The following is a 9142-nucleotide window of genomic DNA, read 5'->3' as shown; positions in this document are numbered from 1 at the left end:
GTATCCTGTATATTGAAAGAGTTAAGTAGAGTCATAGAAGATATTTTTAAAAGACCCAAATCAAATTCCAAGAAGTGAAAACTATAATGTCTAAAATGGAAAGTACACTGGATGGGAGTAAGAGCAGATTAGAAATTGTGGGAGAAAATATTAGTGAAATTCAAGACATACCAATAGAAACTCTACAAAATGGAAACAGAAAGTTAAAGGCTGGGAAAAATAAACAGAGCATCAGTGAGCTATGGGACAACTTCAAGAGGCCTATGATACATGAAATGGTAGTCCTCAAAAGAAGGGAAGTAGACAGAAAAAAAAAATTCAAGAAATAATGGATGAAAAAAAATTGATGAAAATTATAAGCGCAGACATCCAAGAAACTCAGCAAACCTCAAACACACAATAAAATAAAATAAAATAGTGAAAATGACACCAAGGAACATCATAATCTAATCATTCAAAATCGATGTCAGAGGGAGGGAAGACAAAAAGGACATTCTAGCTATAGACCAACAAGGAAAAGGACAAAAGCAGGTTTTCCCTAAAAAATATGCCAATGAGAAGACAATGGAGCAGAATCCTTAAAGCACTGAAAGGAAAAACCACTGTGAATTCAGAATTCTTTAATAAGACTTTTCCAGATGTACAAAAGCTGAAAGAATTCATCACCAAAAGACCCGCACTACAAAAAATGTTGAAAGAAGTTTCTTCAGACACAAGGAAAAAAGATGGAAATCCACACAAAGGAATAAAGAATACACTGAAAAAGGTTTTTAAAGTTTTCTTACTACTTAAATCTCTTTAAGAGATAATTAACTGTTTAAACAAAAATAATGACAACATAATACAGGGTTTATAACATATTAGGAAGTAAAAATGTATGACAATAATAGCACAAAGGCCAGGAGGAGAGAAATGGAAGTATATTGTTGCAAGGTTCTTACACTCTATGTAAAGTGACTTTAACACTTGAAAGTCTATTGCGACAAGTTAAAGATGCAGACTTAAAAACTCAAAAGCAACCACTTAAAAAAGTTATAGCTAATAAGGCAACAGATCCCACCTGCAAATGTCTGAATGCTTACACGAATAAATTTTATAACACTTAAAAAAAAAAAATAAGGCAACAGAGAAGATTATTTTTTAGCCGGGCGCGGTGGCTCACGCCTGTAATCCTATCACTCTGGGAGGCTGAGGCGGGAGGATTGCTCGAGGTCAGGAGTTCGAAACCAGCGTGAGCAAGAGCAAGACCCCGTCTCTACTATAAATAGAAAGAAATTAATTGGCCAACTAATATATATATAAAATTAGCCGGGCATGGTGGTGAATGCCTGTAGTCCCAGCTACTTGGGAGGCTGAGGCAGTAGGATTGCTTGAGCCCAGGAGTTTGAGGTTGCTGTGAGCTAGGCTGACGCCACGGCACTCACTCTAGCCTGGTCAACAAGCGAGACTCTGTCTCAAAAAAAAAAAAAAAAAGAGAAGATTATTTTTTAAATGTTCACTCCAAAAGAAGACAGAAAAGAGGAAAAGGGAACCAAAGAACAGATGGAACAAATAGAAAATGAACAGTAAGATGATAGACTTAAACCTAGCCATATCAATAATCAAAACTATGGAAAAGTGGTGAGAAGAGTACAAAGAACTCAACTCTAGATTACATGCAGATTCACCAACTTTCAATGTTGTTCCACACTTTGCTTTTACCATGCACCCAATACATACCTTTTTTTCTGAATATTTTGAGAGTGTGTTGCAGACATCAAGCCCTTTTACCCCATACACTTTCACATGTATTTTCTAAGAACAAGGACATTTTCTTACGTAACCACAGTCGAGTTATCAAATTCTGGAAATTTAACAGTAATACAATCCTTTTATCTAAAAAAAAAAAAAAGAGTCCAATTTTAAATTTCATCAGTTCCCCTTGTAGCGTTCCTGTACCAACTTATTTCTCAATCCAGGACCCAGCCCACAATTGCCAACTGCATTAAACTGTCACGTCTCTTTAATATGGAACTGTTCCCCAGCCCTTCTTTGTCTTTCATGATCTTGACGTTTTTCTCCTTTTATTTTTTGTTGACATGTGATAATCATACATATTTATGGGATACAGAGTGATATTTCAATACATGTGTCTACAATGTGTGATGATCAAATCGGGGTAATCAGCATATCCATCACCTCAAACATTTATCATTTCTTCATGCTGTGAACATTCAACACGCTCCTTTCTAGCTTTTTGAAAATATACACTAGATTCCTGTTAACCATACTCACCCTACAGTGCTACAGAACACTGGAATTTGTTCCTCCCATCAAGCTGTAACCTTGTATTCGTTAATCAACCTCTCCCTACCTTCCCTCCCCACCCCACCCTTCCCAGCTCCTAATGACCACAGTTCTATTCTCTGCTTCTATGAACTCAACTTTTTTTAGCTCCCATGTATAAATGAGAATGTGCAATGTTTATCTTTCTGTGCCTGACTTATTTTGCTTCATAACGTCCCCTGGGCTCATCCATATTGCCACAAATGACAGGATTTCATTTTCTATTGGCTGATTAATATCTTATTGTGTATGTATACCACATTTTTTTTTATCAGTTCATCTGCTGGTGGATGTTTAGGCTGATTTCATGTCTTGGCTACTGTGAATAGAGCCGCAATAAACATGAGGGCACAGGTATCTCTTCGATGTACTGATTTCCTTTCCTTTGAATAAATATTCAGTGGTGGGAATCGCTGGATCATATGGTAGCTCTATTTTTACTTTTTTGAAAACAACTCCATACTGTTTTCCATAGTGACTCCAGTAATTTACATTCTCACCAACAGTGTATGAGTCCCCTTTTCTCTGCATCCCTGCTAGTATTTGTTATTTTTTGTCTTTTCGATAAAAGCCATTCTAACTGGGGTGAGATGATATCTCATTGTGGTTTTGACTTGCATTCCCCTGATGATTAGCGATGTGGAGCATTTTTAATATGCTTTTTGGCCATTTGTATATCTTCTTTTGAGAAACGTCTATTCAAATGTAAAGGAAACACTTCAGGACATCGGTCTAGGCAAAGATTTTATGGGTAAGACTTCAAAAGCATAAACAAGAACAAAAAGAGACAAATGGTACTGCAACAAACTAAAAAGCTTCTGCACAGCGAAGAAAACAATCAACACAGTGAAGAGACAACCTGCTGAATGGGAGAAAATATTTGCAAACTATTCATCCAACAAGGGATTAATATCCAGAATATACAAGGAACTCAAACAACTTAATAGCAAAATAATAATAATAATCTTATTAAAAAATGGGCAAAGGATCACAATGACGTTGACATTTTGAAAACTGCAGGCCAGTTTTGGTGTTGTCATTGTTTAGTTTGGTTTGGTTGTAGAATGTCTCTCAATTTGAAGTAGTCTAATAAAAGTAGCTTTTTAAATCTAAATCAGATCATGACACTCTCCTACTTAAATCACTCCTGTGCTTTCCCTCCGCTTGTGCTTAGATTAATCGTGCCACTACAAAGCCATTCCTGAGCTGGCCTCTGCAATCTCCTCCCTTCACCCTCTCCCCCATCGCGTGCCAGGCATGGGGGCTGCTTTCTTTCTGTTGCTAATGAACTCCAGCTCGCTCTCACCTCAAGGCTGTGGCATTTTCTGTTCTCTCTTTTCTCAGCTCCCATCCTTCAGCCCTCAGTCCCCAATCACTAACTCAGAGGCATCTTCCCCCAGCATCCTGTCAAAAGTAGCCCACCCCCAGAGCCAACCCCTGTCACTTCTCTATTTCTTTCAAAGCACTTATAACCATCAGGAATAATCTTGTTTACTTGATTTCCATTGAAATAAAAGCCCTGGGAGGGCAGGAATCTTGTCTGCCTTGTTCATGGATGAGTTCCCAGCATTTGGAATGTTTCTGGGCACACAGAAGGCCGCAGTACATATTTTTGGAAAGAATGAATAAATAAGGGAGGAAGGGAGCAGGGAGAGAAAGGGAGAAGATGAAAGAAATATGCTTTGGACTAGAAGAAATCCCAGTGACATAACTAACATCTATTAAGAGTTTTCTGCATGCTAAGCTCTGACTACATACCAACTCATTCATGGGACAGTCAGAATCTCAAGTAAGTCACCTAATTTCTTAGACCCCAGACTTATCTGTAAAATGAGGAAGACATAACATTCTAGGAATATATGAGCTTCTAACCGCAGTCTGGGAGAGACACAAGGATGTTCAGGCTATCAAAAGGAACCCAACAGAAGGTGGTGGAGAAAAGAGTATCAAAGAGCAGAGACCCATCTTGGGTGGCCAGAATGAAGGCATGAAGGCAGGTAGAAGCCATCCCTTATGGCGAATGCCTCGTCCACCTTTCTGGAAGGTACCCTTTGAGCCATGGGAGGGAGCCTTTCCAAAGGCCCCATTTTTACCACTTGATCCTAGCTCCTGGGCTGAGAAAATAAAATGTCAGAATGCAGAGAGAAAAAAAAAAAAAAAAAACTGAAGAAACAGCACAGAAAAAGAGAGACAAGAGCTAGGGAAAGAGTTCTCTGATGTTCGAGTACCTGGTTCCAAGCTCTTCCAGTGGTCTGGCTTCTCTGCCATCCTTGGTTTCATAAGACACCTCTAACCTGCAAGAGTCTTTTTTTACTGAAGCTAGTTCACGCTGGTTTCTGCAGAGTGATTGTTGCCTTTGGAGGGCTGCCTCTGATTGTTTGAGGAATTCCCCCACTTAAAAGTCTTGGTGGGAAGCAGAGAGCACCTCCCACGACAGACGTTGGAAATGTCAGTCACTCACTTTCTTGTATCCCTCGCAGCTGAGATGGCTGAGGACATGGCCTAGGTTCAACCAATCTGATGTACATATGCAATAAAATGAGGCCTGAGAGAATTCATTTTAATGGTGATGGTGACAACAGCATCACCCTCCATCCTGTGTCACTAGAGGTGGTGGCGTAAGCTGGGGTTTTTGATGGTTGCAGCACCCATGCCAGGCTGGCACTGTGTCATCATCACCCAGACTGCTACCCCAGCTGAGGCCTGACCTCTGTCTTAGCATCTTTTATACGATGCCTCTTCTGTAGCTTTCCTGGAATGTCTATGAACCACCTGACATTTTCTTATAAGTCCCTTCCTGGCTTAAGTCAGCAAGGATTGGTTTCTGTTGTCTTCGGTTAAGAACTCCAGTGGATCCAGTTACTTCCCACAAGAGTCCCAACTAGTTCCAGGAGCTTGGCCTTGCCCGAGTCCTCTTTAAGTGTGTATTTCCATCTTCCTTGTCCCTCGCCCTAGCCACTAGTTAATACTGTCCACTGAGCCCACACAAGGAGAACCAGATGCAAGTCAAGCCTTCAGATAGAGAATCTCCAATGGGACTTTATATTTTGGCGCTCAAATATGTGTCACAAAGGCTGCTCCTGGCCCATGTCCCATCTTCACATCAATCAGGAAAAGGCTTGGCAAGCAGCTAGGGACACCTTGTGCAGGGAATACCTGGACTGCTACATATGAAGGCCTTGGTAGCACATCTCTTCCGAGGCCCTGTTGGGCTGAGCATGGCTGAGTTGGTTGGGATTTGAAGGAGAATACACTAAACAGAGGTTTACAAATGAACAGAATCTTCATTTGGTTTGAGTTGAGTAGGGAAGCCAACTTGGAAGCCATGGGCTTCACAGAAGCTTATACGCAAGAATCAGCAGTTCGAAATCTGGAATCTACGGATGGGTTTTCAGCATGGGGGGAGGTGGCCTTAAAACACCTTGAAATTTTATATAAAATGTTTTGGGGACCTACATTTTTCTGGAGAGAGGGTCTATAACCCTCAGTTTGTCAAAAGGCCCTGAGACCTACCTACCACACAAACATACAAACAAAATTTTGAACTTAAAAACCACTAGTATGGTCCAATCTTTCATTTTGCAAATAAGAATAAGGAAAGGAAGAACCAGGCATGTTCATTGTCTTTCCCAAAGTCACAGAGCTAATTAGAGGTCAGGTCGGGATGAAAATCTGGGTCCACAGATCAAATACCAGAATTCTCAATGCCTTCATCAGGAGAATTCCACCAGGTCAGGAATGTTCCAGAACAGGCAGCAAAGCCCTCACAAGAAGGAGTTTCCCAGCATGGTCAATGCAGCTTTTCCAAACATCAGGTGTTCACTGCCCCAGCCACCCTACCCAGCGCCCAGGCTAGAGGAGGCCTGCACTGGTGGTGGAGTGGACCAAGGGCCACCAGGGGTGAACTCACACTACCCCACACTCCAGTTCCCCCCATACATACTTGCAGGCACCTACTCATAGGGCCTAAGCAGAGATCAGGAAGCCCGTGGGCTGGAAAGCTATGAGTTGCTCAGCTAGTGCTTTAAAACAACAACAAAAAAATCTTAATATTTTTTAAATTCCGAAACCCACGCAGATACACTAAACCCTCACATTATCACCCAGGCCACATGTGGGTGGAACAGCTATATACATTCACACTCAACTTTCTCAGAGAAGGCCTCCCTTTCTTGGGTACCTATGACATTCATTTCCTTGCATCGGTTTAAAAATATTGGGGACAGGGCCAACAAATAATTTCTCCAATGGCTTAAGTCCTATTTTCATTTTTTCCTATTTTCAGCAATTCCTATTTTCATTTTTTTTTTTTTTTCAAATCTTAGGAATTACTACAATAATAGCAAATATATGGGCCCGGCACTGTGGGAAAACTTAGCATGCATACTGTAATTTAATCTTCACAGGAAGGATAAATACCATTATTGTTCCTATTTTATAGATAGGGGAACTGGGGCCACCAAGATTCAGTAACCTGCGCAAAGTCCCAAAGCTAGTAGAAGGCAGAGCAAGGATTTAAGTCCAGGTCTCTTAGACTCCAGGCTCTAAGCTCTCAGCTATTCCTAGAGGTTAAATTGCCTCCCAGGAGAAAAGGGTGTCAGCTGGGGCTTTTGAGAATCTGCAGCTGTCCCTACCCCCTTCAGAGACTCTAAGCACAAAACAAGAGGATGTTCTCCCGAAGTCCTTTACCTCCTTCCAGTAGGATCAGAACTTTGGAGAGTCTTAGACCTTTAGCTCCAGAAAAATTTGAGAGGTCATCTTTTCTAACCTCCTCAGGTGAGGACAGAGAGGCCCAGAGAGGGCAAGCAAAAAGTGTGGGACACACAGCTGGAGACTGATCTCTCAACTCAAGTCCAGGAAGCCATCCACTATGTCCCCACAGTGGCACAGTGGCACATATTTTGTCCACTATTATATGGGAGATGATTTCAGGGGTACATAGATAAAGCTTTAAATAATGTTGATCCACTTAATGAGAAAACTATTCCCTTCTCACTTCTGCTTTGGTCTTTCTGATTACTTTAAGGAGGGTGTCAGTTAGATGTTGGTAAGTCTTTAACAGCTCTGAAACACTTGCTAAACTGGCCCTTTTAAGAGAGTGACTGGATCTGCATTACGAATTGGGACAAAAAAGAAAGAGGCCAGGCATGGTGGCTCACGCCTGTAATCATAACACCCTAGGAGGCCAAAGTGGGAAGATCGTTCAAGGTCAGGAGTTCAAAACCAGCCTGAGCCAAGAATGAGACACCGTCTCTACTAAAAATAGAAAGAAATTAATTGGCCAACTAATATACATAGAAAAAATTAGCCGGGCATGGTGGCGCATGCCTGTAGTCCCAGCTACTCGGGAGGCTGAGGCAAGAGGATTGCTTAAGCCCAGGAGTTTGAGGTTGCTGTGAGCTAGGCTGACGCCACGGCACTCACTCTAGCCTAGGCAACAAAGCAAGACTCTGTCTCAAAAAAAAAAGAAAGAAAGAAAGAAAAACAGAGCCTGGATCTTTAGTAGGAAACAGTATCTACCTTAGCAAGAATCTAGTAACATTGTTTTCTTTGTTTTTTGTTACCCTCCAATTTTGTCAAGTGATGTAAATTTTCCATTTATATAAATTACATAATTATATAAAGATTATATATGATATAAATATTATATTAATTTATATAATACATTAAAATTTCCATTTAATATATGTATTTGGGCTAAAGAAAAATTGAGACAGTTCAAAGAAAAATATTAAATGAATCCTGATCACTGGCTGGTTCATATCAGTTTACTATAATACAAAGCAAACTAAAAACCAACGTCAATGAAAACAAACGTGCTACTGCACTAAGGCTTTGTAAGCAAACAACTCAGGAACAAAACTAAAACTTTAGAGCTCATGGCTCTACTCGTGGTGGGTACATGCGGCTAGAAATCCATCGCACCGACCCGGGGGTCAGCTGCATGCCCTGCCAGCCCCTCTCGTCGCTCCCCCGCCACAACCCCCTTTCCGCTCGGGGACGGCAGGTGCAGGCTCACACGAGGCCCCGCGGGGGGAATCAGCCCACTGCCGCCGCGGAGCGGGGCCCGAGCGAGCGGGTGGCAGCTCCGGCAGCGCTGTGCCGCCCCCTGGCGGACACTTTGGAAATCAGCGCCCGTGCCTGTTTTGTCTTCTGGTGCAGACAGGCAGGTCTCTGATAGATACTCAAATCTGATTGATGCTTGTGACGAAGCGCTTTCCTTTTACATCTCCTTTGTATTATTACATGTAAGTAGACGTGTAAGCGTGAGTGCGCACCGCCTATGGATACCACTTCAGGACAGTAAACAGGATGTTACAAAATACATGACACAGCAAGGGGTTTTTGTGTCTGACAAGGTTGGGAATCATTGTCCTAGAGCAGTTGGACCGTCTGCCTCCCTGTTTACTTACAGCCAGGGTGGGACAGACCCCTAAGGAGGTCATTTCGTAGTGCCAAGTGTGCCTTCCAGCGGGGAGGCTGCGTAAGTTGCTTAACCAATCAGAGCCCAAGTTTCCGGCTGTCAAAAAGCGAATGCTTGTGCCAACCCACACCCCAGTGGGGCCGCCCTGAGATTCGTGAGATGGTGCACGTGAGGCACCCAGCACAGATCTGGCAGGAAGTGTTGATAAACGCTTAGGATTTAAATCTCCCTTCCACCAACCTCTCCACTCCAGCTTTATTTAAAGAAGTCTCAGTAAATATGCATTGACTGATTAAAAACAGAGTCAGGATTTTCCAGCAAAACTCACCACACCCGTCAAGCTGAGAATGTTCTAAAGACATCAGATCTCAACCTGCCACCCATTTTAGCTGA

The sequence above is a fragment of the Microcebus murinus genome, chromosome 21, assembly GCF_040939455.1.
Source record: "Microcebus murinus isolate Inina chromosome 21, M.murinus_Inina_mat1.0, whole genome shotgun sequence".
In the NCBI taxonomy this organism is placed as follows: domain Eukaryota; kingdom Metazoa; phylum Chordata; class Mammalia; order Primates; family Cheirogaleidae; genus Microcebus; species Microcebus murinus.
This window is presented reverse-complemented; position numbering follows the sequence as displayed.